Raw genomic sequence first — 18,372 nt, forward strand, 5'->3', positions numbered from 1 at the left:
GGGAGGTTGCCATTTGTAAAGAAAGGAAGAAAAGAACGGGGAGAAATTGAAATAAAAAATAAAAAAGGGGTGCAACACGAGGACTTCCCAAGTGGTCACCCAACTTAGTACTACTCTCGCCCAAGCACGCTTAACTGCGGAGTTCTGATGGGATCCGGTGCATTAGTGCTGGTATGATCGCACCCGACATGCAATGCGCACAAATTGCATTTAACGCATACGGGGCGGCATGATCGAGGCGACGGTGGGTGCACGCACGTGCTCGGAACGGTCGGCGGGGCCCGCGCGGACACGTCGGGGTGAAGAAACGCGATGGGCGTGAGCGTGCGAGCGGGGGAGGTTGCCATTTGTAAAGAAAGGAAGAAAAGAACGGGGAGAAATTGAAATAAAAAATAAAAAAGGGGTGCAACACGAGGACTTCCCAAGTGGTCACCCAACTTAGTACTACTCTCGCCCAAGCACGCTTAACTGCGGAGTTCTGATGGGATCCGGTGCATTAGTGCTGGTATGATCGCACCCGACATGCAATGCGCACAAATTGCATTTAACGCATGCGGGACGGCATGATCGAGGCAACGGTGGGTGCACGCACGTGCTCGGAACGGTCGGCGGGGCCCGCGCGGACACGTCGGGGAGAAGAAACGCGATGGGCGTGAGCGTGCGAGCGGGGGAGGTTGCCATTTGTAAAGAAAGGAAGAAAAGAACGGGGAGAAATTGAAATAAAAAATAAAAAAGGGGTGAAACACGAGGACTTCCCAAGTGGTCACCCAACTTAGTACTACTCTCGCCCAAGCACGCTTAACTGCGGAGTTCTGATGGGATCCGGTGCATTAGTGCTGGTATGATCGCACCCGACATGCAATGCGCACAAATTGCATTTAACGCATGCGGGGCGGCATGATCGAGGCGACGGTGGGTGCACGCACGTGCTCGGAACGGTCGGCGGGGCCCGCGCGGACACGTCGGGGTGAAGAAACGCGATGGGCGTGAGCGTGCGAGCGGGGGAGGTTGCCATTTGTAAAGAAAGGAAGAAAAGAACGGGGAGAAATTGAAATAAAAAATAAAAAAGGGGTGCAACACGAGGACTTCCCAAGTGGTCACCCAACTTAGTACTACTCTCGCCCAAGCACGCTTAACTGCGGAGTTCTGATGCGATCCGGTGCATTAGTGCTGGTATGATCGCACCCGACATGCAATGCGCACAAATTGCATTTAACGCATGCGGGGCGGCATGATCGAGGCGACGGTGGGTGCACGCACGTGCTCGGAACGGTCGGCGGGGCCCGCGCGGACACGTCGGGGTGAAGAAACGCGATGGGCGTGAGCGTGCGAGCGGGGGAGGTTGCCATTTGTAAAGAAAGGAAGAAAAGAACGGGGAGAAATTGAAATAAAAAATAAAAAAGGGGTGCAACACGAGGACTTCCCAAGTGGTCACCCAACTTAGTACTACTCTCGCCCAAGCACGCTTAACTGCGGAGTTCTGATGGGATCCGGTGCATTAGTGCTGGTATGATCGCACCCGACATGCAATGCGCACAAATTGCATTTAACGCATACGGGGCGGCATGATCGAGGCGACGGTGGGTGCACGCACGTGCTCGGAACGGTCGGCGGGGCCCGCGCGGACACGTCGGGGTGAAGAAACGCGATGGGCGTGAGCGTGCGAGCGGGGGAGGTTGCCATTTGTAAAGAAAGGAAGAAAAGAACGGGGAGAAATTGAAATAAAAAATAAAAAAGGGGTGCAACACGAGGACTTCCCAAGTGGTCACCCAACTTAGTACTACTCTCGCCCAAGCACGCTTAACTGCGGAGTTCTGATGGGATCCGGTGCATTAGTGCTGGTATGATCGCACCCGACATGCAATGCGCACAAATTGCATTTAACGCATACGGGGCGGCATGATCGAGGCGACGGTGGGTGCACGCACGTGCTCGGAACGGTCGGCGGGGCCCGCGCGGACACGTCGGGGTGAAGAAACGCGATGGGCGTGAGCGTGCGAGCGGGGGAGGTTGCCATTTGTAAAGAAAGGAAGAAAAGAACGGGGAGAAATTGAAATAAAAAATAAAAAAGGGGTGCAACACGAGGACTTCCCAAGTGGTCACCCAACTTAGTACTACTCTCGCCCAAGCACGCTTAACTGCGGAGTTCTGATGGGATCCGGTGCATTAGTGCTGGTATGATCGCACCCGACATGCAATGCGCACAAATTGCATTTAACGCATGCGGGACGGCATGATCGAGGCAACGGTGGGTGCACGCACGTGCTCGGAACGGTCGGCGGGGCCCGCGCGGACACGTCGGGGAGAAGAAACGCGATGGGCGTGAGCGTGCGAGCGGGGGAGGTTGCCATTTGTAAAGAAAGGAAGAAAAGAACGGGGAGAAATTGAAATAAAAAATAAAAAAGGGGTGAAACACGAGGACTTCCCAAGTGGTCACCCAACGTAGTACTACTCTCGCCCAAGCACGCTTAACTGCGGAGTTCTGATGGGATCCGGTGCATTAGTGCTGGTATGATCGCACCCGACATGCAATGCGCACAAATTGCATTTAACGCATGCGGGGCGGCATGATCGAGGCGACGGTGGGTGCACGCACGTGCTCGGAACGGTCGGCGGGGCCCGCGCGGACACGTCGGGGAGAAGAAACGCGATGGGCGTGAGCGTGCGAGCGGGGGAGGTTGCCATTTGTAAAGAAAGGAAGAAAAGAACGGGGAGAAATTGAAATAAAAAATAAAAAAGGGGTGCAACACGAGGACTTCCCAAGTGGTCACCCAACTTAGTACTACTCTCGCCCAAGCACGCTTAACTGCGGAGTTCTGATGGGATCCGGTGCATTAGTGCTGGTATGATCGCACCCGACATGCAATGCGCACAAATTGCATTTAACGCATGCGGGGCGGCATGATCGAGGCGACGGTGGGTGCACGCACGTGCTCGGAACGGTCGGCGGGGCCCGCGCGGACACGTCGGGGTGAAGAAACGCGATGGGCGTGAGCGTGCGAGCGGGGGAGGTTGCCATTTGTAAAGAAAGGAAGAAAAGAACGGGGAGAAATTGAAATAAAAAATAAAAAAGGGGTGCAACACGAGGACTTCCCAAGTGGTCACCCAACTTAGTACTACTCTCGCCCAAGCACGCTTAACTGCGGAGTTCTGATGGGATCCGGTGCATTAGTGCTGGTATGATCGCACCCGACATGCAATGCGCACAAATTGCATTTAACGCATACGGGGCGGCATGATCGAGGCGACGGTGGGTGCACGCACGTGCTCGGAACGGTCGGCGGGGCCCGCGCGGACACGTCGGGGTGAAGAAACGCGATGGGCGTGAGCGTGCGAGCGGGGGAGGTTGCCATTTGTAAAGAAAGGAAGAAAAGAACGGGGAGAAATTGAAATAAAAAATAAAAAAGGGGTGCAACACGAGGACTTCCCAAGTGGTCACCCAACTTAGTACTACTCTCGCCCAAGCACGCTTAACTGCGGAGTTCTGATGGGATCCGGTGCATTAGTGCTGGTATGATCGCACCCGACATGCAATGCGCACAAATTGCATTTAACGCATACGGGGCGGCATGATCGAGGCGACGGTGGGTGCACGCACGTGCTCGGAACGGTCGGCGGGGCCCGCGCGGACACGTCGGGGTGAAGAAACGCGATGGGCGTGAGCGTGCGAGCGGGGGAGGTTGCCATTTGTAAAGAAAGGAAGAAAAGAACGGGGAGAAATTGAAATAAAAAATAAAAAAGGGGTGCAACACGAGGACTTCCCAAGTGGTCACCCAACTTAGTACTACTCTCGCCCAAGCACGCTTAACTGCGGAGTTCTGATGGGATCCGGTGCATTAGTGCTGGTATGATCGCACCCGACATGCAATGCGCACAAATTGCATTTAACGCATGCGGGACGGCATGATCGAGGCAACGGTGGGTGCACGCACGTGCTCGGAACGGTCGGCGGGGCCCGCGCGGACACGTCGGGGAGAAGAAACGCGATGGGCGTGAGCGTGCGAGCGGGGGAGGTTGCCATTTGTAAAGAAAGGAAGAAAAGAACGGGGAGAAATTGAAATAAAAAATAAAAAAGGGGTGAAACACGAGGACTTCCCAAGTGGTCACCCAACGTAGTACTACTCTCGCCCAAGCACGCTTAACTGCGGAGTTCTGATGGGATCCGGTGCATTAGTGCTGGTATGATCGCACCCGACATGCAATGCGCACAAATTGCATTTAACGCATGCGGGGCGGCATGATCGAGGCGACGGTGGGTGCACGCACGTGCTCGGAACGGTCGGCGGGGCCCGCGCGGACACGTCGGGGAGAAGAAACGCGATGGGCGTGAGCGTGCGAGCGGGGGAGGTTGCCATTTGTAAAGAAAGGAAGAAAAGAACGGGGAGAAATTGAAATAAAAAATAAAAAAGGGGTGCAACACGAGGACTTCCCAAGTGGTCACCCAACTTAGTACTACTCTCGCCCAAGCACGCTTAACTGCGGAGTTCTGATGGGATCCGGTGCATTAGTGCTGGTATGATCGCACCCGACATGCAATGCGCACAAATTGCATTTAACGCATGCGGGACGGCATGATCGGGCAACGGTGGGTGCACGCACGTGCTCGGAACGGTCGGCGGGGCCCGCGCGGACACGTCGGGGAGAAGAAACGCGATGGGCGTGAGCGTGCGAGCGGGGGAGGTTGCCATTTGTAAAGAAAGGAAGAAAAGAACGGGGAGAAATTGAAATAAAAAATAAAAAAGGGGTGCAACACGAGGACTTCCCAAGTGGTCACCCAACTTAGTACTACTCTCGCCCAAGCACGCTTAACTGCGGAGTTCTGATGGGATCCGGTGCATTAGTGCTGGTATGATCGCACCCGACATGCAATGCGCACAAATTGCATTTAACGCATGCGGGACGGCATGATCGGGCAACGGTGGGTGCACGCACGTGCTCGGAACGGTCGGCGGGGCCCGCGCGGACACGTTGGGGAGAAGAAACGCGATGGGCGTGAGCGTGCGAGCGGGGGAGGTTGCCATTTGTAATGAAAGGAAGAAAAGAACGGGGAGAAATTGAAATAAAAAATAAAAAAGGGGTGCAACACGAGGACTTCCCAAGTGGTCTCCCAACTTAGTACTACTCTCGCCCAAGCACGCTTAACTGCGGAGTTCTGATGGGATCCGGTGCATTAGTGCTGGTATGATCGCACCCGACATGCAATGCGCACAAATTGCATTTAACGCATGCGGGGCGGCATGATCGAGGCGACGGTGGGTGCACGCACGTGCTCGGAACGGTCGGCGGGGCCCGCGCGGACACGTCGGGGAGAAGAAACGCGATGGGCGTGAGCGTGCGAGCGGGGGAGGTTGCCATTTGTAAAGAAAGGAAGAAAAGAACGGGGAGAAATTGAAATAAAAAATAAAAAAGGGGTGCAACACGAGGACTTCCCAAGTGGTCACCCAACTTAGTACTACTCTCGCCCAAGCACGCTTAACTGCGGAGTTCTGATGGGATCCGGTGCATTAGTGCTGGTATGATCGCACCCGACATGCAATGCGCACAAATTGCATTTAACGCATGCGGGGCGGCATGATCGAGGCGACGGTGGGTGCACGCACGTGCTCGGAACGGTCGGCGGGGCCCGCGCGGACACGTCGGGGAGAAGAAACGCGATGGGCGTGAGCGTGCGAGCGGGGGAGGTTGCCATTTGTAAAGAAAGGAAGAAACGAACGGGGAGAAATTGAAATAAAAAATAAAAAAGGGGTGCAACACGAGGACTTCCCAAGTGGTCACCCAACTTAGTACTACTCTCGCCCAAGCACGCTTAACTGCGGAGTTCTGATGGGAACTGGATTAGTGCTGGTATGATCGCACCCGACATGCAATGCGCACAAATTGCATTTAACGCATGCGGGACGACATGATCGAGGCAACGGTGGGTGCACGCACGTGCTCGGAACGGTCGGCGGGGCCCGCGCGGACACGTCGGGGAGAAGAAACGCGATGGGCGTGAGCGTGCGAGCGGGGGAGGTTGCCATTTGTAAAGAAAGGAAGAAAAGAACGGGGAGAAATTGAAATAAAAAATAAAAAAGGGGTGCAACACGAGGACTTCCCAAGTGGTCACCCAACTTAGTACTACTCTCAACCAAGCACGCTTAACTGCGGAGTTCTGATGGGATCCGGTGCATTAGTGCTGGTATGATCGCACCCGACATGCAATGCGCACAAATTGCATTTAACGCATGCGGGGCGTCATGATCGAGGCGACGGTGGGTGCACGCACGTGCTCGGAACGGTCGGCGGGGCCCGCGCGGACACGTCGGGGAGAAGAAACGCGATGGGCGTGAGCGTGCGAGCGGGGGAGGTTGCCATTTGTAAAGAAAGGAAGAAAAGAACGGGGAGAAATTGAAATAAAAAATAAAAAAGGGGTGCAACACGAGGACTTCCCAAGTGGTCACCCAACTTAGTACTACTCTCGCCCAAGCACGCTTAACTGCGGAGTTCTGATGGGATCCGGTGCATTAGTGCTGGTATGATCGCACCCGACATGCAATGCGCACAAATTGCATTTAACGCATGCGGGGCGGCATGATCGAGGCGACGGTGGGTGCACGCACGTGCTCGGAACGGTCGGCGGGGCCCGCGCGGACACGTCGGGGAGAAGAAACGCGATGGGCGTGAGCGTGCGAGCGGGGGAGGTTGCCATTTGTAAAGAAAGGAAGAAAAGAACGGGGAGAAATTGAAATAAAAAATAAAAAAGGGGTGCAACACGACGACTTCCCAAGTGGTCACCCAACTTAGTACTACTCTCGCCCAAGCACGCTTAACTGCGGAGTTCTGATGGGATCCGGTGCATTAGTGCTGGTATGATCGCACCCGACATGCAATGCGCACAAATTGCATTTAACGCATGCGGGGCGGCATGATCGAGGCGACGGTGGGTGCACGCACGTGCTCGGAACGGTCGGCGGGGCCCGCGCGGACACGTCGGGGAGAAGAAACGCGATGGGCGTGAGCGTGCGAGCGGGGGAGGTTGCCATTTGTAAAGAAAGGAAGAAAAGAACGGGGAGAAATTGAAATAAAAAATAAAAAAGGGGTGCAACACGAGGACTTCCCAAGTGGTCACCCAACTTAGTACTACTCTCGCCCAAGCACGCTTAACTGCGGAGTTCTGATGGGATCCGGTGCATTAGTGCTGGTATGATCGCACCCGACATGCAATGCGCACAAATTGCATTTAACGCATGCGGGACGGCATGATCGAGGCAACGGTGGGTGCACGCACGTGCTCGGAACGGTCGGCGGGGCCCGCGCGGACACGTCGGGGAGAAGAAACGCGATGGGCGTGAGCGTGCGAGCGGGGGAGGTTGCCATTTGTAAAGAAAGGAAGAAAAGAACGGGGAGAAATTGAAATAAAAAATAAAAAAGGAGTGCAACACGAGGACTTCCCAAGTGGTCACCCAACTTAGTACTACTCTCAACCAAGCACGCTTAACTGCGGAGTTCTGATGGGATCCGGTGCATTAGTGCTGGTATGATCGCACCCGACATGCAATGCGCACAAATTGCATTTAACGCATGCGGGGCGTCATGATCGAGGCGACGGTGGGTGCACGCACGTGCTCGGAACGGTCGGTGGGGCCCGCGCGGACACGTCGGGGAGAAGAAACGCGATGGGCGTGAGCGTGCGAGCGGGGGAGGTTGCCATTTGTAAAGAAAGGAAGAAAAGAACGGGGAGAAATTGAAATAAAAAATAAAAAAGGGGTGCAACACGAGGACTTCCCAAGTGGTCACCCAACTTAGTACTACTCTCGCCCAAGCACGCTTAACTGCGGAGTTCTGATGGGATCCGGTGCATTAGTGCTGGTATGATCGCACCCGACATGCAATGCGCACAAATTGCATTTAACGCATGCGGGGCGGCATGATCGAGGCGACGGTGGGTGCACGCACGTGCTCGGAACGGTCGGCGGGGCCCGCGCGGACACGTCGGGGAGAAGAAACGCGATGGGCGTGAGCGTGCGAGCGGGGGAGGTTGCCATTTGTAAAGAAAGGAAGAAAAGAACGGGGAGAAATTGAAATAAAAAATAAAAAAGGGGTGCAACACGAGGACTTCCCAAGTGGTCACCCAACTTAGTACTACTCTCGCCCAAGCACGCTTAACTGCGGAGTTCTGATGGGATCCGGTGCATTAGTGCTGGTATGATCGCACCCGACATGCAATGCGCACAAATTGCATTTAACGCATGCGGGGCGGCATGATCGAGGCGACGGTGGGTGCACGCACGTGCTCGGAACGGTCGGCGGGGCCCGCGCGGACACGTCGGGGAGAAGAAACGCGATGGGCGTGAGCGTGCGAGCGGGGGAGGTTGCCATTTGTAAAGAAAGGAAGAAAAGAACGGGGAGAAATTGAAATAAAAAATAAAAAAGGGGTGCAACACGAGGACTTCCCAAGTGGTCACCCAACTTAGTACTACTCTCGCCCAAGCACGCTTAACTGCGGAGTTCTGATGGGATCCGGTGCATTAGTGCTGGTATGATCGCACCCGACATGCAATGCGCACAAATTGCATTTAACGCATGCGGGACGGCATGATCGAGGCAACGGTGGGTGCACGCACGTGCTCGGAACGGTCGGCGGGGCCCGCGCGGACACGTCGGGGAGAAGAAACGCGATGGGCGTGAGCGTGCGAGCGGGGGAGGTTGCCATTTGTAAAGAAAGGAAGAAAAGAACGGGGAGAAATTGAAATAAAAAATAAAAAAGGGGTGCAACACGAGGACTTCCCAACTGGTCACCCAACTTAGTACTACTCTCGCCCAAGCACGCTAAACTGCGGAGTTCTGATGGGATCCGGTGCATTAGTGCTGGTATGATCGCACCCGACATGCAATGCGCACAAATTGCATTTAACGCATGCGGGGCGGCATGATCGAGGCGACGGTGGGTGCACGCACGTGCTCGGAACGGTCGGCGGGGCCCGCGCGGACACGTCGGGGAGAAGAAACGCGATGGGCGTGAGCGTGCGAGCGGGGGAGGTTGCCATTTGTAAAGAAAGGAAGAAAAGAACGGGGAGAAATTGAAATAAAAAATAAAAAAGGGGTGCAACACGAGGACTTCCCAAGTGGTCACCCAACTTAGTACTACTCTCGCCCAAGCACGCTTAACTTCGGAGTTCTGATGGGATCTGGTGCATTAGTGCTGGTATGATCGCACCCGACATGCAATGCGCACAAATTGCATTTAACGCATGCGGGACGGCATGATCGAGGCAACGGTGGGTGCACGCACGTGCTCGGAACGGTCGGCGGGGCCCGCGCGGACACGTCGGGGAGAAGAAACGCGATGGGCGTGAGCGTGCGAGCGGGGGAGGTTGCCATTTGTAAAGAAAGGAAGAAAAGAACGGGGAGAAATTGAAATAAAAAATAAAAAAGGGGTGCAACACGAGGACTTCCCAAGTGGTCACCCAACTTAGTACTACTCTCGCCCAAGCACGCTAAACTGCGGAGTTCTGATGGGATCCGGTGCATTATTTCTGGTATGATCGCACCCGACATGCAATGCGCACAAATTGCATTTAACGCATGCGGGGCGGCATGATCGAGGCGACGGTGGGTGCACGCACGTGCTCGGAACGGTCGGCGGGGCCCGCGCGGACACGTCGGGGAGAAGAAACGCGATGGGCGTGAGCGTGCGAGCGGGGGAGGTTGCCATTTGTAAAGAAAGGAAGAAAAGAACGGGGAGAAATTGAAATAAAAAATAAAAAAGGGGTGCAACACGAGGACTTCCCAAGTGGTCACCCAACTTAGTACTACTCTCAACCAAGCACGCTTAACTGCGGAGTTCTGATGGGATCCGGTGCATTAGTGCTGGTATGATCGCACCCGACATGCAATGCGCACAAATTGCATTTAACGCATGCGGGGCGTCATGATCGAGGCGACGGTGGGTGCACGCACGTGCTCGGAACGGTCGGCGGGGCCCGCGCGGACACGTCGGGGAGAAGAAACGCGATGGGCGTGAGCGTGCGAGCGGGGGAGGTTGCCATTTGTAAAGAAAGGAAGAAAAGAACGGGGAGAAATTGAAATAAAAAATAAAAAAGGGGTGCAACACGAGGACTTCCCAAGTGGTCACCCAACTTAGTACTACTCTCGCCCAAGCACGCTTAACTGCGGAGTTCTGATGGGATCCGGTGCATTAGTGCTGGTATGATCGCACCCGACATGCAATGCGCACAAATTGCATTTAACGCATGCGGGACGGCATGATCGAGGCAACGGTGGGTGCACGCACGTGCTCGGAACGGTCGGCGGGGCCCGCGCGGACACGTCGGGGAGAAGAAACGCGATGGGCGTGAGCGTGCGAGCGGGGGAGGTTGCCATTTGTAAAGAAAGGAAGAAAAGAACGGGGAGAAATTGAAATAAAAAATAAAAAAGGGGTGCAACACGAGGACTTCCCAAGTGGTCACCCAACTTAGTACTACTCTCGCCCAAGCACGCTTAACTGCGGAGTTCTGATGGGATCCGGTGCATTAGTGCTGGTATGATCGCACCCGACATGCAATGCGCACAAATTGCATTTAACGCATGCGGGACGGCATGATCGAGGCAACGGTGGGTGCACGCACGTGCTCGGAACGGTCGGCGGGGCCCGCGCGGACACGTCGGGGAGAAGAAACGCGATGGGCGTGAGCGTGCGAGCGGGGGAGGTTGCCATTTGTAAAGAAAGGAAGAAAAGAACGGGGAGAAATTGAAATAAAAAATAAAAAAGGGGTGCAACACGAGGACTTCCCAAGTGGTCACCCAACTTAGTACTACTCTCGCCCAAGCACGCTTAACTGCGGAGTTCTGATGGGATCCGGTGCATTAGTGCTGGTATGATCGCACCCGACATGCAATGCGCACAAATTGCATTTAACGCATGCGGGACGGCATGATCGAGGCAACGGTGGGTGCACGCACGTGCTCGGAACGGTCGGCGGGGCCCGCGCGGACACGTCGGGGAGAAGAAACGCGATGGGCGTGAGCGTGCGAGCGGGGGAGGTTGCCATTTGTAAAGAAAGGAAGAAAAGAACGGGGAGAAATTGAAATAAAAAATAAAAAAGGGGTGCAACACGAGGACTTCCCAACTGGTCACCCAACTTAGTACTACTCTCGCCCAAGCACGCTAAACTGCGGAGTTCTGATGGGATCCGGTGCATTAGTGCTGGTATGATCGCACCCGACATGCAATGCGCACAAATTGCATTTAACGCATGCGGGGCGGCATGATCGAGGCGACGGTGGGTGCACGCACGTGCTCGGAACGGTCGGCGGGGCCCGCGCGGACACGTCGGGGAGAAGAAACGCGATGGGCGTGAGCGTGCGAGCGGGGGAGGTTGCCATTTGTAAAGAAAGGAAGAAAAGAACGGGGAGAAATTGAAATAAAAAATAAAAAAGGGGTGCAACACGAGGACTTCCCAAGTGGTCACCCAACTTAGTACTACTCTCGCCCAAGCACGCTTAACTTAGTACTACTCTCGCCCAAGCACGCTTAACTTCGGAGTTCTGATGGGATCTGGTGCATTAGTGCTGGTATGATCGCACCCGACATGCAATGCGCACAAATTGCATTTAACGCATGCGGGACGGCATGATCGAGGCAACGGTGGGTGCACGCACGTGCTCGGAACGGTCGGCGGGGCCCGCGCGGACACGTCGGGGAGAAGAAACGCGATGGGCGTGAGCGTGCGAGCGGGGGAGGTTGCCATTTGTAAAGAAAGGAAGAAAAGAACGGGGAGAAATTGAAATAAAAAATAAAAAAGGGGTGCAACACGAGGACTTCCCAAGTGGTCACCCAACTTAGTACTACTCTCGCCCAAGCACGCTAAACTGCGGAGTTCTGATGGGATCCGGTGCATTATTTCTGGTATGATCGCACCCGACATGCAATGCGCACAAATTGCATTTAACGCATGCGGGGCGGCATGATCGAGGCGACGGTGGGTGCACGCACGTGCTCGGAACGGTCGGCGGGGCCCGCGCGGACACGTCGGGGAGAAGAAACGCGATGGGCGTGAGCGTGCGAGCGGGGGAGGTTGCCATTTGTAAAGAAAGGAAGAAAAGAACGGGGAGAAATTGAAATAAAAAATAAAAAAGGGGTGCAACACGAGGACTTCCCAAGTGGTCACCCAACTTAGTACTACTCTCGCCCAAGCACGCTTAACTGCGGAGTTCTGATGGGATCTGGTGCATTAGTGCTGGTATGATCGCACCCGACATGCAATGCGCACAAATTGCATTTAACGCATGCGGGACGGCATGATCGAGGCAACGGTGGGTGCACGCACGTGCTCGGAACGGTCTGCGGGGCCCGCGCGGACACGTCGGGGAGAAGAAACGCGATGGGCGTGAGCGTGCGAGCGGGGGAGGTTGCCATTTGTAAAGAAAGGAAGAAAAGAACGGGGAGAAATTGAAATAAAAAATAAAAAAGGGGTGCAACACGAGGACTTCCCAAGTGGTCACCCAACTTAGTACTACTCTCGCCCAAGCACGCTTAACTGCGGAGTTCTGATGGGATCCGATGCATTAGTGCTGGTATGATCGCACCCGACATGCAATGCGCACAAATTGCATTTAACGCATGCGGGGCGGCATGATCGAGGCGACGGTGGGTGCACGCACGTGCTCGGAACGGTCGGCGGGGCCCGCGCGGACACGTCGGGGAGAAGAAACGCGATGGGCGTGAGCGTGCGAGCGGGGGAGGTTGCCATTTGTAAAGAAAGGAAGAAAAGAACGGGGAGAAATTGAAATAAAAAATAAAAAAGGGGTGCAACACGAGGACTTCCCAAGTGGTCACCCAACTTAGTACTACTCTCGCCCAAGCACGCTTCACTGCGGAGTTCTGATGGGATCCGGTGCATTAGTGCTGGTATGATCGCACCCGACATGCAATGCGCACAAATTGCATTTAACGCATGCGGGGCGGCATGATCGAGGCGACGGTGGGTGCACGCACGTGCTCGGAACGGTCGGCGGGGCCCGCGCAGACACGTCGGGGAGAAGAAACGCGATGGGCGTGAGCGTGCGAGCGGGGGAGGTTGCCATTTGTAAAGAAAGGAAGAAAAGAACGGGGAGAAATTGAAATAAAAAATAAAAAAGGGGTGCAACACGAGGACTTCCCAAGTGGTCACCCAACTTAGTACTACTCTCGCCCAAGCACGCTTAATTGCGGAGTTCTGATGGGATCCGGTGCATTAGTGCTGGTATGATCGCACCTGACATGCAATGCGCACAAATTGCATTTAACGCATGCGGGGCGGCATGATCGAGGCGACGGTGGGTGCACGCACGTGCTCGGAACGGTCGGCGGGGCCCGCGCGGACACGTCGGGGAGAAGAAACGCGATGGGCGTGAGCGTGCGAGCGGGGGAGGTTGCCATTTGTAAAGAAAGGAAGAAAAGAACGGGGAGAAATTGAAATAAAAAATAAAAAAGGGGTGCAACACGAGGACGTCCCAAGTGGTCACCCAACTTAGTACTACTCTCGCCCAAGCACGCTTAACTGCGGAGTTCTGATGGGATCCGGTGCATTAGTGCTGGTATGATCGCACCCGACATGCAATGCGCACAAATTGCATTTAACGCATGCGGGGCGGCATGATCGAGGCGACGGTGGGTGCACGCACGTGCTCGGAACGGTCGGCGGGGCCCGCGCAGACACGTCGGGGAGAAGAAACGCGATGGGCGTGAGCGTGCGAGCGGGGGAGGTTGCCATTTGTAAAGAAAGGAAGAAAAGAACGGGGAGAAATTGAAATAAAAAATAAAAAAGGGGTGCAACACGAGGACTTCCCAAGTGGTCACCCAACTTAGTACTACTCTCGCCCAAGCACGCTTAACTGCGGAGTTCTGATGGGATCTGGTGCATTAGTGCTGGTATGATCGCACCCGACATGCAATGCGCACAAATTGCATTTAACGCATGCGGGACGGCATGATCGAGGCAACGGTGGGTGCACGCACGTGCTCGGAACGGTCGGCGGGGCCCGCGCGGACACGTCGGGGAGAAGAAACGCGATGGGCGTGAGCGTGCGAGCGGGGGAGGTTGCCATTTGTAAAGAAAGGAAGAAAAGAACGGGGAGAATTTGAAATAAAAAATAAAAAAGGGGTGCAACACGAGGACTTCCCAAGTGGTCACCCAACTTAGTACTACTCTCGCCCAAGCACGCTTAACTGCGGAGTTCTGATGGGATCCGGTGCATTAGTGCTGATATGATCGCACCCGACATTCAATGCGCACAAATTGCATTTAACGCATGCGGGGCGGCATGATCGAGGCGACGGTGGGTGCACGCACGTGCTCGGAACGGTCGGCGGGGCCCGCGCGGACACGTCGGGGAGAAGAAACGCGATGGGCGTGAGCGTGCGAGCGGGGGAGGTTGCCATTTGTAAAGAAAGGAAGAAAAGAACGGGGAGAAATTGAAATAAAAAATAAAAAAGGGGTGCAACACGAGGACGTCCCAAGTGGTCACCCAACTTAGTACTACTCTCGCCCAAGCACGCTTAACTGCGGAGTTCTGATGGGATCCGGTGCATTAGTGCTGGTATGATCGCACCCGACATGCAATGCGCACAAATTGCATTTAACGCATGCGGGGCGGCATGATCGAGGCGACGGTGGGTGCACGCACGTGCTCGGAACGGTCGGCGGGGCCCGCGCGGACACGTCGGGGAGAAGAAACGCGATGGGCGTGAGCGTGCGAGCGGGGGAGGTTGCCATTTGTAAAGAAAGGAAGAAAAGAACGGGGAGAAATTGAAATAAAAAATAAAAAAGGGGTGCAACACGAGGACTTCCCAAGTGGTCACCCAACTTAGTACTACTCTCGCCCAAGCACGCTTAACTGCGGAGTTCTGATGGGATCTGGTGCATTAGTGCTGGTATGATCGCACCCGACATGCAATGCGCACAAATTGCATTTAACGCATGCGGGACGGCATGATCGAGGCAACGGTGGGTGCACGCACGTGCTCGGAACGGTCGGCGGGGCCCGCGCGGACACGTCGGGGAGAAGAAACGCGATGGGCGTGAGCGTGCGAGCGGGGGAGGTTGCCATTTGTAAAGAAAGGAAGAAAAGAACGGGGAGAATTTGAAATAAAAAATAAAAAAGGGGTGCAACACGAGGACTTCCCAAGTGGTCACCCAACTTAGTACTACTCTCGCCCAAGCACGATTAACTGCGGAGTTCTGATGGGATCCGGTGCATTAGTGCTGGTATGATCGCACCCGACATGCAATGCGCACAAATTGCATTTAACGCATGCGGGGCGGCATGATCGAGGCGACGGTGGGTGCACGCACGTGCTCGGAACGGTCGGCGGGGCCCGCGCGGACACGTCGGGGAGAAGAAACGCGATGGGCGTGAGCGTGCGAGCGGGGGAGGTTGCCATTTGTAAAGAAAGGAAGAAAAGAACGGGGAGAAATTGAAATAAAAAATAAAAAAGGGGTGCAACACGAGGACTTCCCAAGTGGTCACCCAACTTAGTACTACTCTCGCCCAAGCACGCTTAACTGCGGAGTTCTGATGGGATCAGGTGCATTAGTGCTGGTATGATCACACCCGACATGCAATGCGCACAAATTGCATTTAACGCATGCGGGGCGGCATGATCGAGGCGACGGTGGGTGCACGCACGTGCTCGGAACGGTCGGCGGGGCCCGCGCGGACACGTCGGGGAGAAGAAACGCGATGGGCGTGAGCGTGCGAGCGGGGGAGGTTGCCATTTGTAAAGAAAGGAAGAAAAGAACGGGGAGAAATTGAAATAAAAAATAAAAAAGGGGTGCAACACGAGGACTTCCCAAGTGGTCACCCAACTTAGTACTACTCTCGCCCAAGCACGCTTAACTGCGGAGTTCTGATGGGATCCGGTGCATTAGTGCTGGTATGATCGCACCCGACATGCAATGCGCACAAATTGCATTTAACGCATGCGGGGCGGCATGATCGAGGCGACGGTGGGTGCACGCACGTGCTCGGAACGGTCGGCGGGGCCCGCGCGGACACGTCGGGGAGAAGAAACGCGATGGGCGTGAGCGTGCGAGCGGGGGAGGTTGCCATTTGTAAAGAAAGGAAGAAAAGAACGGGGAGAATTTGAAATAAAAAATAAAAAAGGGGTGCAACACGAGGACTTCCCAAGTGGTCACCCAACTTAGTACTACTCTCGCCCAAGCACGCTTAACTGCGGAGTTCTGATGGGATCCGGTGCATTAGTGCTGGTATGATCGCACCCGACATGCAATGCGCACAAATTGCATTTAACGCATGCGGGGCGGCATGATCGAGGCGACGGTGGGTGCACGCACGTGCTCGGAACGGTCGGCGGGGCCCGCGCGGACACGTCGGGGAGAAGAAACGCGATGGGCGTGAGCGTGCGAGCGGGGGAGGTTGCCATTTGTAAAGAAAGGAAGAAAAGAACGGGGAGAAATTGAAATAAAAAATAAAAAAGGGGTGCAACACGAGGACTTCCCAAGTGGTCACCCAACTTAGTACTACTCTCGCCCAAGCACGATTAACTGCGGAGTTCTGATGGGATCCGGTGCATTAGTGCTGGTATGATCGCACCCGACATGCAATGCGCACAAATTGCATTTAACGCATGCGGGGCGGCATGATCGAGGCGACGGTGGGTGCACGCACGTGCTCGGAACGGTCGGCGGGGCCCGCGCGGACACGTCGGGGAGAAGAAACGCGATGGGCGTGAGCGTGCGAGCGGGGGAGGTTGCCATTTGTAAAGAAAGGAAGAAAAGAACGGGGAGAAATTGAAATAAAAAATAAAAAAGGGGTGCAACACGAGGACTTCCCAAGTGGTCACCCAACTTAGTACTACTCTCGCCCAAGCACGCTTAACTGCGGAGTTCTGATGGGATCAGGTGCATTAGTGCTGGTATGATCACACCCGACATGCAATGCGCACAAATTGCATTTAACGCATGCGGGGCGGCATGATCGAGGCGACGGTGGGTGCACGCACGTGCTCGGAACGGTCGGCGGGGCCCGCGCGGACACGTCGGGGAGAAGAAACGCGATGGGCGTGAGCGTGCGAGCGGGGGAGGTTGCCATTTGTAAAGAAAGGAAGAAAAGAACGGGGAGAAATTGAAATAAAAAATAAAAAAGGGGTGCAACACGAGGACTTCCCAAGTGGTCACCCAACTTAGTACTACTCTCGCCCAAGCACGCTTAACTGCGGAGTTCTGATGGGATCCGGTGCATTAGTGCTGGTATGATCGCACCCGACATGCAATGCGCACAAATTGCATTTAACGCATGCGGGGCGGCATGATCGAGGCGACGGTGGGTGCACGCACGTGCTCGGAACGGTCGGCGGGGCCCGCGCGGACACGTCGGGGAGAAGAAACGCGATGGGCGTGAGCGTGCGAGCGGGGGAGGTTGCCATTTGTAAAGAAAGGAAGAAAAGAACGGGGAGAAATTGAAATAAAAAATAAAAAAGGGGTGCAACACGAGGACTTCCCAAGTGGTCACCCAACTTAGTACTACTCTCGCCCGAGCACGCTTAACTGCGGAGTTCTGATGGGATCCGGTGCATTAGTGCTGGTATGATCGCACCCGACATGCAATGCGCACAAATTGCATTTAACGCATGCGGGGCGGCATGATCGAGGCGACGGTGGGTGCACGCACGTGCTCGGAACGGTCGGCGGGGCCCGCGCGGACACGTCGGGGAGAAGAAACGCGATGGGCGTGAGCGTGCGAGCGGGGGAGGTTGCCATTTGTAAAGAAAGGAAGAAAAGAACGGGGAGAAATTGAAATAAAAAATAAAAAAGGGGTGCAACACGAGGACTTCCCAAGTGGTCACCCAACTTAGTACTACTCTCGCCCAAGCACGCTTAACTGCGGAGTTCTGATGGGATCCGGTGCATTAGTGATGGTATGATCGCACCCGACATGCAATGCGCACAAATTGCATTTAACGCATGCGGGGCGGCATGATCGAGGCGACGGTGGGTGCACGCACGTGCGCGGAACGGTCGGCGGGGCCCGCGCGGACACGTCGGGGAGAAGAAACGCGATGGGCGTGAGCGTGCGAGCGGGGGAGGTTGCCATTTGTAAAGAAAGGAAGAAAAGAACGGGGAGAAATTGAAATAAAAAATAAAAAAGGGGTGCAACACGAGGACTTCCCAAGTGGTCACCCAACTTAGTACTACTCTCGCCCAAGCACGCTTAACTGCAGAGTTCTGATGGGATCCGGTGCATTAGTGCTGGTATGATCGCACCCGACATGCAATGCGCACAAATTGCATTTAACGCATGCGGGACGGCATGATCGAGGCAACGGTGGGTGCACGCACGTGCTCGGAACGGTCGGCGGGGCCCGCGCGGACACGTCGGGGAGAAGAAACG

The 18,372-nt window shown here is 55.2% G+C and overlaps 51 non-coding genes and 4 pseudogenes across 51 annotated transcripts; all 55 read right to left on the reverse strand.

Annotated features, from left to right (window-relative positions):
* Window positions 1–66: 66 nt before the first annotated feature.
* On the reverse strand, window positions 67–185 carry LOC147788198 (5S ribosomal RNA). Its single transcript, XR_015412738.1, has one exon. It is a non-coding gene; the product is annotated as a 5S ribosomal RNA (ribosomal RNA).
* Window positions 186–400: 215 nt separating this feature from the next.
* LOC147788199 (5S ribosomal RNA) lies at window positions 401–519 on the reverse strand. The gene has a single exon (XR_015412739.1). It is a non-coding gene; the product is annotated as a 5S ribosomal RNA (ribosomal RNA).
* A 215-nt stretch (window positions 520–734) lies between these two features.
* Window positions 735–853, reverse strand: LOC147788200 (5S ribosomal RNA). The gene has a single exon (XR_015412443.1). It is a non-coding gene; the product is annotated as a 5S ribosomal RNA (ribosomal RNA).
* A 215-nt stretch (window positions 854–1,068) lies between these two features.
* LOC147788201 (5S ribosomal RNA) lies at window positions 1,069–1,187 on the reverse strand. The gene has a single exon (XR_015412335.1). It is a non-coding gene; the product is annotated as a 5S ribosomal RNA (ribosomal RNA).
* A 215-nt stretch (window positions 1,188–1,402) lies between these two features.
* Window positions 1,403–1,521, reverse strand: LOC147788202 (5S ribosomal RNA). The gene has a single exon (XR_015412740.1). It is a non-coding gene; the product is annotated as a 5S ribosomal RNA (ribosomal RNA).
* Window positions 1,522–1,736: 215 nt separating this feature from the next.
* On the reverse strand, window positions 1,737–1,855 carry LOC147788203 (5S ribosomal RNA). Its single transcript, XR_015412742.1, has one exon. It is a non-coding gene; the product is annotated as a 5S ribosomal RNA (ribosomal RNA).
* Window positions 1,856–2,070: 215 nt separating this feature from the next.
* Window positions 2,071–2,189, reverse strand: LOC147788204 (5S ribosomal RNA). Its single transcript, XR_015412743.1, has one exon. It is a non-coding gene; the product is annotated as a 5S ribosomal RNA (ribosomal RNA).
* A 215-nt stretch (window positions 2,190–2,404) lies between these two features.
* Window positions 2,405–2,523, reverse strand: LOC147788205 (5S ribosomal RNA). Its single transcript, XR_015412427.1, has one exon. It is a non-coding gene; the product is annotated as a 5S ribosomal RNA (ribosomal RNA).
* A 215-nt stretch (window positions 2,524–2,738) lies between these two features.
* LOC147788206 (5S ribosomal RNA) lies at window positions 2,739–2,857 on the reverse strand. The gene has a single exon (XR_015412744.1). It is a non-coding gene; the product is annotated as a 5S ribosomal RNA (ribosomal RNA).
* Window positions 2,858–3,072: 215 nt separating this feature from the next.
* LOC147788207 (5S ribosomal RNA) lies at window positions 3,073–3,191 on the reverse strand. The gene has a single exon (XR_015412745.1). It is a non-coding gene; the product is annotated as a 5S ribosomal RNA (ribosomal RNA).
* A 215-nt stretch (window positions 3,192–3,406) lies between these two features.
* Window positions 3,407–3,525, reverse strand: LOC147788208 (5S ribosomal RNA). Its single transcript, XR_015412746.1, has one exon. It is a non-coding gene; the product is annotated as a 5S ribosomal RNA (ribosomal RNA).
* Window positions 3,526–3,740: 215 nt separating this feature from the next.
* LOC147788209 (5S ribosomal RNA) lies at window positions 3,741–3,859 on the reverse strand. Its single transcript, XR_015412747.1, has one exon. It is a non-coding gene; the product is annotated as a 5S ribosomal RNA (ribosomal RNA).
* Window positions 3,860–4,074: 215 nt separating this feature from the next.
* On the reverse strand, window positions 4,075–4,193 carry LOC147788210 (5S ribosomal RNA). Its single transcript, XR_015412428.1, has one exon. It is a non-coding gene; the product is annotated as a 5S ribosomal RNA (ribosomal RNA).
* Window positions 4,194–4,408: 215 nt separating this feature from the next.
* On the reverse strand, window positions 4,409–4,527 carry LOC147788211 (5S ribosomal RNA). The gene has a single exon (XR_015412748.1). It is a non-coding gene; the product is annotated as a 5S ribosomal RNA (ribosomal RNA).
* A 214-nt stretch (window positions 4,528–4,741) lies between these two features.
* LOC147788212 (5S ribosomal RNA) lies at window positions 4,742–4,860 on the reverse strand. The gene has a single exon (XR_015412749.1). It is a non-coding gene; the product is annotated as a 5S ribosomal RNA (ribosomal RNA).
* Window positions 4,861–5,074: 214 nt separating this feature from the next.
* Window positions 5,075–5,193, reverse strand: LOC147788213 (5S ribosomal RNA). Its single transcript, XR_015412990.1, has one exon. It is a non-coding gene; the product is annotated as a 5S ribosomal RNA (ribosomal RNA).
* A 215-nt stretch (window positions 5,194–5,408) lies between these two features.
* LOC147788214 (5S ribosomal RNA) lies at window positions 5,409–5,527 on the reverse strand. Its single transcript, XR_015412750.1, has one exon. It is a non-coding gene; the product is annotated as a 5S ribosomal RNA (ribosomal RNA).
* A 215-nt stretch (window positions 5,528–5,742) lies between these two features.
* LOC147788215 (5S ribosomal RNA) lies at window positions 5,743–5,858 on the reverse strand (annotated as a pseudogene).
* Window positions 5,859–6,073: 215 nt separating this feature from the next.
* Window positions 6,074–6,192, reverse strand: LOC147788216 (5S ribosomal RNA). The gene has a single exon (XR_015412493.1). It is a non-coding gene; the product is annotated as a 5S ribosomal RNA (ribosomal RNA).
* Window positions 6,193–6,407: 215 nt separating this feature from the next.
* Window positions 6,408–6,526, reverse strand: LOC147788217 (5S ribosomal RNA). The gene has a single exon (XR_015412751.1). It is a non-coding gene; the product is annotated as a 5S ribosomal RNA (ribosomal RNA).
* A 215-nt stretch (window positions 6,527–6,741) lies between these two features.
* Window positions 6,742–6,860, reverse strand: LOC147788218 (5S ribosomal RNA). Its single transcript, XR_015412334.1, has one exon. It is a non-coding gene; the product is annotated as a 5S ribosomal RNA (ribosomal RNA).
* A 215-nt stretch (window positions 6,861–7,075) lies between these two features.
* Window positions 7,076–7,194, reverse strand: LOC147788219 (5S ribosomal RNA). The gene has a single exon (XR_015412753.1). It is a non-coding gene; the product is annotated as a 5S ribosomal RNA (ribosomal RNA).
* A 215-nt stretch (window positions 7,195–7,409) lies between these two features.
* LOC147788220 (5S ribosomal RNA) lies at window positions 7,410–7,528 on the reverse strand. The gene has a single exon (XR_015412511.1). It is a non-coding gene; the product is annotated as a 5S ribosomal RNA (ribosomal RNA).
* A 215-nt stretch (window positions 7,529–7,743) lies between these two features.
* Window positions 7,744–7,862, reverse strand: LOC147788221 (5S ribosomal RNA). The gene has a single exon (XR_015412754.1). It is a non-coding gene; the product is annotated as a 5S ribosomal RNA (ribosomal RNA).
* A 215-nt stretch (window positions 7,863–8,077) lies between these two features.
* Window positions 8,078–8,196, reverse strand: LOC147788222 (5S ribosomal RNA). The gene has a single exon (XR_015412755.1). It is a non-coding gene; the product is annotated as a 5S ribosomal RNA (ribosomal RNA).
* Window positions 8,197–8,411: 215 nt separating this feature from the next.
* LOC147788223 (5S ribosomal RNA) lies at window positions 8,412–8,530 on the reverse strand. The gene has a single exon (XR_015412756.1). It is a non-coding gene; the product is annotated as a 5S ribosomal RNA (ribosomal RNA).
* A 215-nt stretch (window positions 8,531–8,745) lies between these two features.
* On the reverse strand, window positions 8,746–8,864 carry LOC147788224 (5S ribosomal RNA). The gene has a single exon (XR_015412502.1). It is a non-coding gene; the product is annotated as a 5S ribosomal RNA (ribosomal RNA).
* Window positions 8,865–9,079: 215 nt separating this feature from the next.
* On the reverse strand, window positions 9,080–9,198 carry LOC147788225 (5S ribosomal RNA). The gene has a single exon (XR_015412229.1). It is a non-coding gene; the product is annotated as a 5S ribosomal RNA (ribosomal RNA).
* Window positions 9,199–9,413: 215 nt separating this feature from the next.
* LOC147788226 (5S ribosomal RNA) lies at window positions 9,414–9,532 on the reverse strand (annotated as a pseudogene).
* Window positions 9,533–9,747: 215 nt separating this feature from the next.
* On the reverse strand, window positions 9,748–9,866 carry LOC147788227 (5S ribosomal RNA). The gene has a single exon (XR_015412494.1). It is a non-coding gene; the product is annotated as a 5S ribosomal RNA (ribosomal RNA).
* Window positions 9,867–10,081: 215 nt separating this feature from the next.
* LOC147788228 (5S ribosomal RNA) lies at window positions 10,082–10,200 on the reverse strand. Its single transcript, XR_015412757.1, has one exon. It is a non-coding gene; the product is annotated as a 5S ribosomal RNA (ribosomal RNA).
* A 215-nt stretch (window positions 10,201–10,415) lies between these two features.
* Window positions 10,416–10,534, reverse strand: LOC147788229 (5S ribosomal RNA). The gene has a single exon (XR_015412758.1). It is a non-coding gene; the product is annotated as a 5S ribosomal RNA (ribosomal RNA).
* Window positions 10,535–10,749: 215 nt separating this feature from the next.
* On the reverse strand, window positions 10,750–10,868 carry LOC147788230 (5S ribosomal RNA). Its single transcript, XR_015412759.1, has one exon. It is a non-coding gene; the product is annotated as a 5S ribosomal RNA (ribosomal RNA).
* Window positions 10,869–11,083: 215 nt separating this feature from the next.
* On the reverse strand, window positions 11,084–11,202 carry LOC147788231 (5S ribosomal RNA). Its single transcript, XR_015412503.1, has one exon. It is a non-coding gene; the product is annotated as a 5S ribosomal RNA (ribosomal RNA).
* Window positions 11,203–11,417: 215 nt separating this feature from the next.
* On the reverse strand, window positions 11,418–11,567 carry LOC147788232 (5S ribosomal RNA; annotated as a pseudogene).
* A 215-nt stretch (window positions 11,568–11,782) lies between these two features.
* LOC147788233 (5S ribosomal RNA) lies at window positions 11,783–11,901 on the reverse strand (annotated as a pseudogene).
* A 215-nt stretch (window positions 11,902–12,116) lies between these two features.
* LOC147788234 (5S ribosomal RNA) lies at window positions 12,117–12,235 on the reverse strand. Its single transcript, XR_015412314.1, has one exon. It is a non-coding gene; the product is annotated as a 5S ribosomal RNA (ribosomal RNA).
* A 215-nt stretch (window positions 12,236–12,450) lies between these two features.
* On the reverse strand, window positions 12,451–12,569 carry LOC147788235 (5S ribosomal RNA). The gene has a single exon (XR_015412294.1). It is a non-coding gene; the product is annotated as a 5S ribosomal RNA (ribosomal RNA).
* Window positions 12,570–12,784: 215 nt separating this feature from the next.
* LOC147788236 (5S ribosomal RNA) lies at window positions 12,785–12,903 on the reverse strand. Its single transcript, XR_015413042.1, has one exon. It is a non-coding gene; the product is annotated as a 5S ribosomal RNA (ribosomal RNA).
* Window positions 12,904–13,118: 215 nt separating this feature from the next.
* On the reverse strand, window positions 13,119–13,237 carry LOC147788237 (5S ribosomal RNA). Its single transcript, XR_015412509.1, has one exon. It is a non-coding gene; the product is annotated as a 5S ribosomal RNA (ribosomal RNA).
* Window positions 13,238–13,452: 215 nt separating this feature from the next.
* On the reverse strand, window positions 13,453–13,571 carry LOC147788238 (5S ribosomal RNA). The gene has a single exon (XR_015412399.1). It is a non-coding gene; the product is annotated as a 5S ribosomal RNA (ribosomal RNA).
* Window positions 13,572–13,786: 215 nt separating this feature from the next.
* LOC147788239 (5S ribosomal RNA) lies at window positions 13,787–13,905 on the reverse strand. The gene has a single exon (XR_015412315.1). It is a non-coding gene; the product is annotated as a 5S ribosomal RNA (ribosomal RNA).
* Window positions 13,906–14,120: 215 nt separating this feature from the next.
* LOC147788240 (5S ribosomal RNA) lies at window positions 14,121–14,239 on the reverse strand. The gene has a single exon (XR_015412242.1). It is a non-coding gene; the product is annotated as a 5S ribosomal RNA (ribosomal RNA).
* Window positions 14,240–14,454: 215 nt separating this feature from the next.
* On the reverse strand, window positions 14,455–14,573 carry LOC147788241 (5S ribosomal RNA). The gene has a single exon (XR_015412400.1). It is a non-coding gene; the product is annotated as a 5S ribosomal RNA (ribosomal RNA).
* A 215-nt stretch (window positions 14,574–14,788) lies between these two features.
* Window positions 14,789–14,907, reverse strand: LOC147788242 (5S ribosomal RNA). Its single transcript, XR_015412316.1, has one exon. It is a non-coding gene; the product is annotated as a 5S ribosomal RNA (ribosomal RNA).
* Window positions 14,908–15,122: 215 nt separating this feature from the next.
* Window positions 15,123–15,241, reverse strand: LOC147788243 (5S ribosomal RNA). Its single transcript, XR_015412256.1, has one exon. It is a non-coding gene; the product is annotated as a 5S ribosomal RNA (ribosomal RNA).
* A 215-nt stretch (window positions 15,242–15,456) lies between these two features.
* Window positions 15,457–15,575, reverse strand: LOC147788244 (5S ribosomal RNA). Its single transcript, XR_015412429.1, has one exon. It is a non-coding gene; the product is annotated as a 5S ribosomal RNA (ribosomal RNA).
* A 215-nt stretch (window positions 15,576–15,790) lies between these two features.
* On the reverse strand, window positions 15,791–15,909 carry LOC147788245 (5S ribosomal RNA). Its single transcript, XR_015412760.1, has one exon. It is a non-coding gene; the product is annotated as a 5S ribosomal RNA (ribosomal RNA).
* A 215-nt stretch (window positions 15,910–16,124) lies between these two features.
* LOC147788246 (5S ribosomal RNA) lies at window positions 16,125–16,243 on the reverse strand. Its single transcript, XR_015412761.1, has one exon. It is a non-coding gene; the product is annotated as a 5S ribosomal RNA (ribosomal RNA).
* A 215-nt stretch (window positions 16,244–16,458) lies between these two features.
* On the reverse strand, window positions 16,459–16,577 carry LOC147788247 (5S ribosomal RNA). The gene has a single exon (XR_015412257.1). It is a non-coding gene; the product is annotated as a 5S ribosomal RNA (ribosomal RNA).
* A 215-nt stretch (window positions 16,578–16,792) lies between these two features.
* Window positions 16,793–16,911, reverse strand: LOC147788248 (5S ribosomal RNA). The gene has a single exon (XR_015412430.1). It is a non-coding gene; the product is annotated as a 5S ribosomal RNA (ribosomal RNA).
* A 215-nt stretch (window positions 16,912–17,126) lies between these two features.
* Window positions 17,127–17,245, reverse strand: LOC147788249 (5S ribosomal RNA). The gene has a single exon (XR_015412762.1). It is a non-coding gene; the product is annotated as a 5S ribosomal RNA (ribosomal RNA).
* A 215-nt stretch (window positions 17,246–17,460) lies between these two features.
* LOC147788250 (5S ribosomal RNA) lies at window positions 17,461–17,579 on the reverse strand. Its single transcript, XR_015412991.1, has one exon. It is a non-coding gene; the product is annotated as a 5S ribosomal RNA (ribosomal RNA).
* A 215-nt stretch (window positions 17,580–17,794) lies between these two features.
* Window positions 17,795–17,913, reverse strand: LOC147788251 (5S ribosomal RNA). The gene has a single exon (XR_015412340.1). It is a non-coding gene; the product is annotated as a 5S ribosomal RNA (ribosomal RNA).
* A 215-nt stretch (window positions 17,914–18,128) lies between these two features.
* Window positions 18,129–18,247, reverse strand: LOC147788252 (5S ribosomal RNA). Its single transcript, XR_015412244.1, has one exon. It is a non-coding gene; the product is annotated as a 5S ribosomal RNA (ribosomal RNA).
* Between the last annotated feature and the right edge of the window lie 125 nt (window positions 18,248–18,372).

Source organism: Cucurbita pepo, chromosome 16 (genome assembly GCF_057944985.1).
Source record: "Cucurbita pepo subsp. pepo isolate OVF chromosome 16, ASM5794498v1, whole genome shotgun sequence".
Lineage (NCBI taxonomy): Eukaryota > Viridiplantae > Streptophyta > Magnoliopsida > Cucurbitales > Cucurbitaceae > Cucurbita > Cucurbita pepo.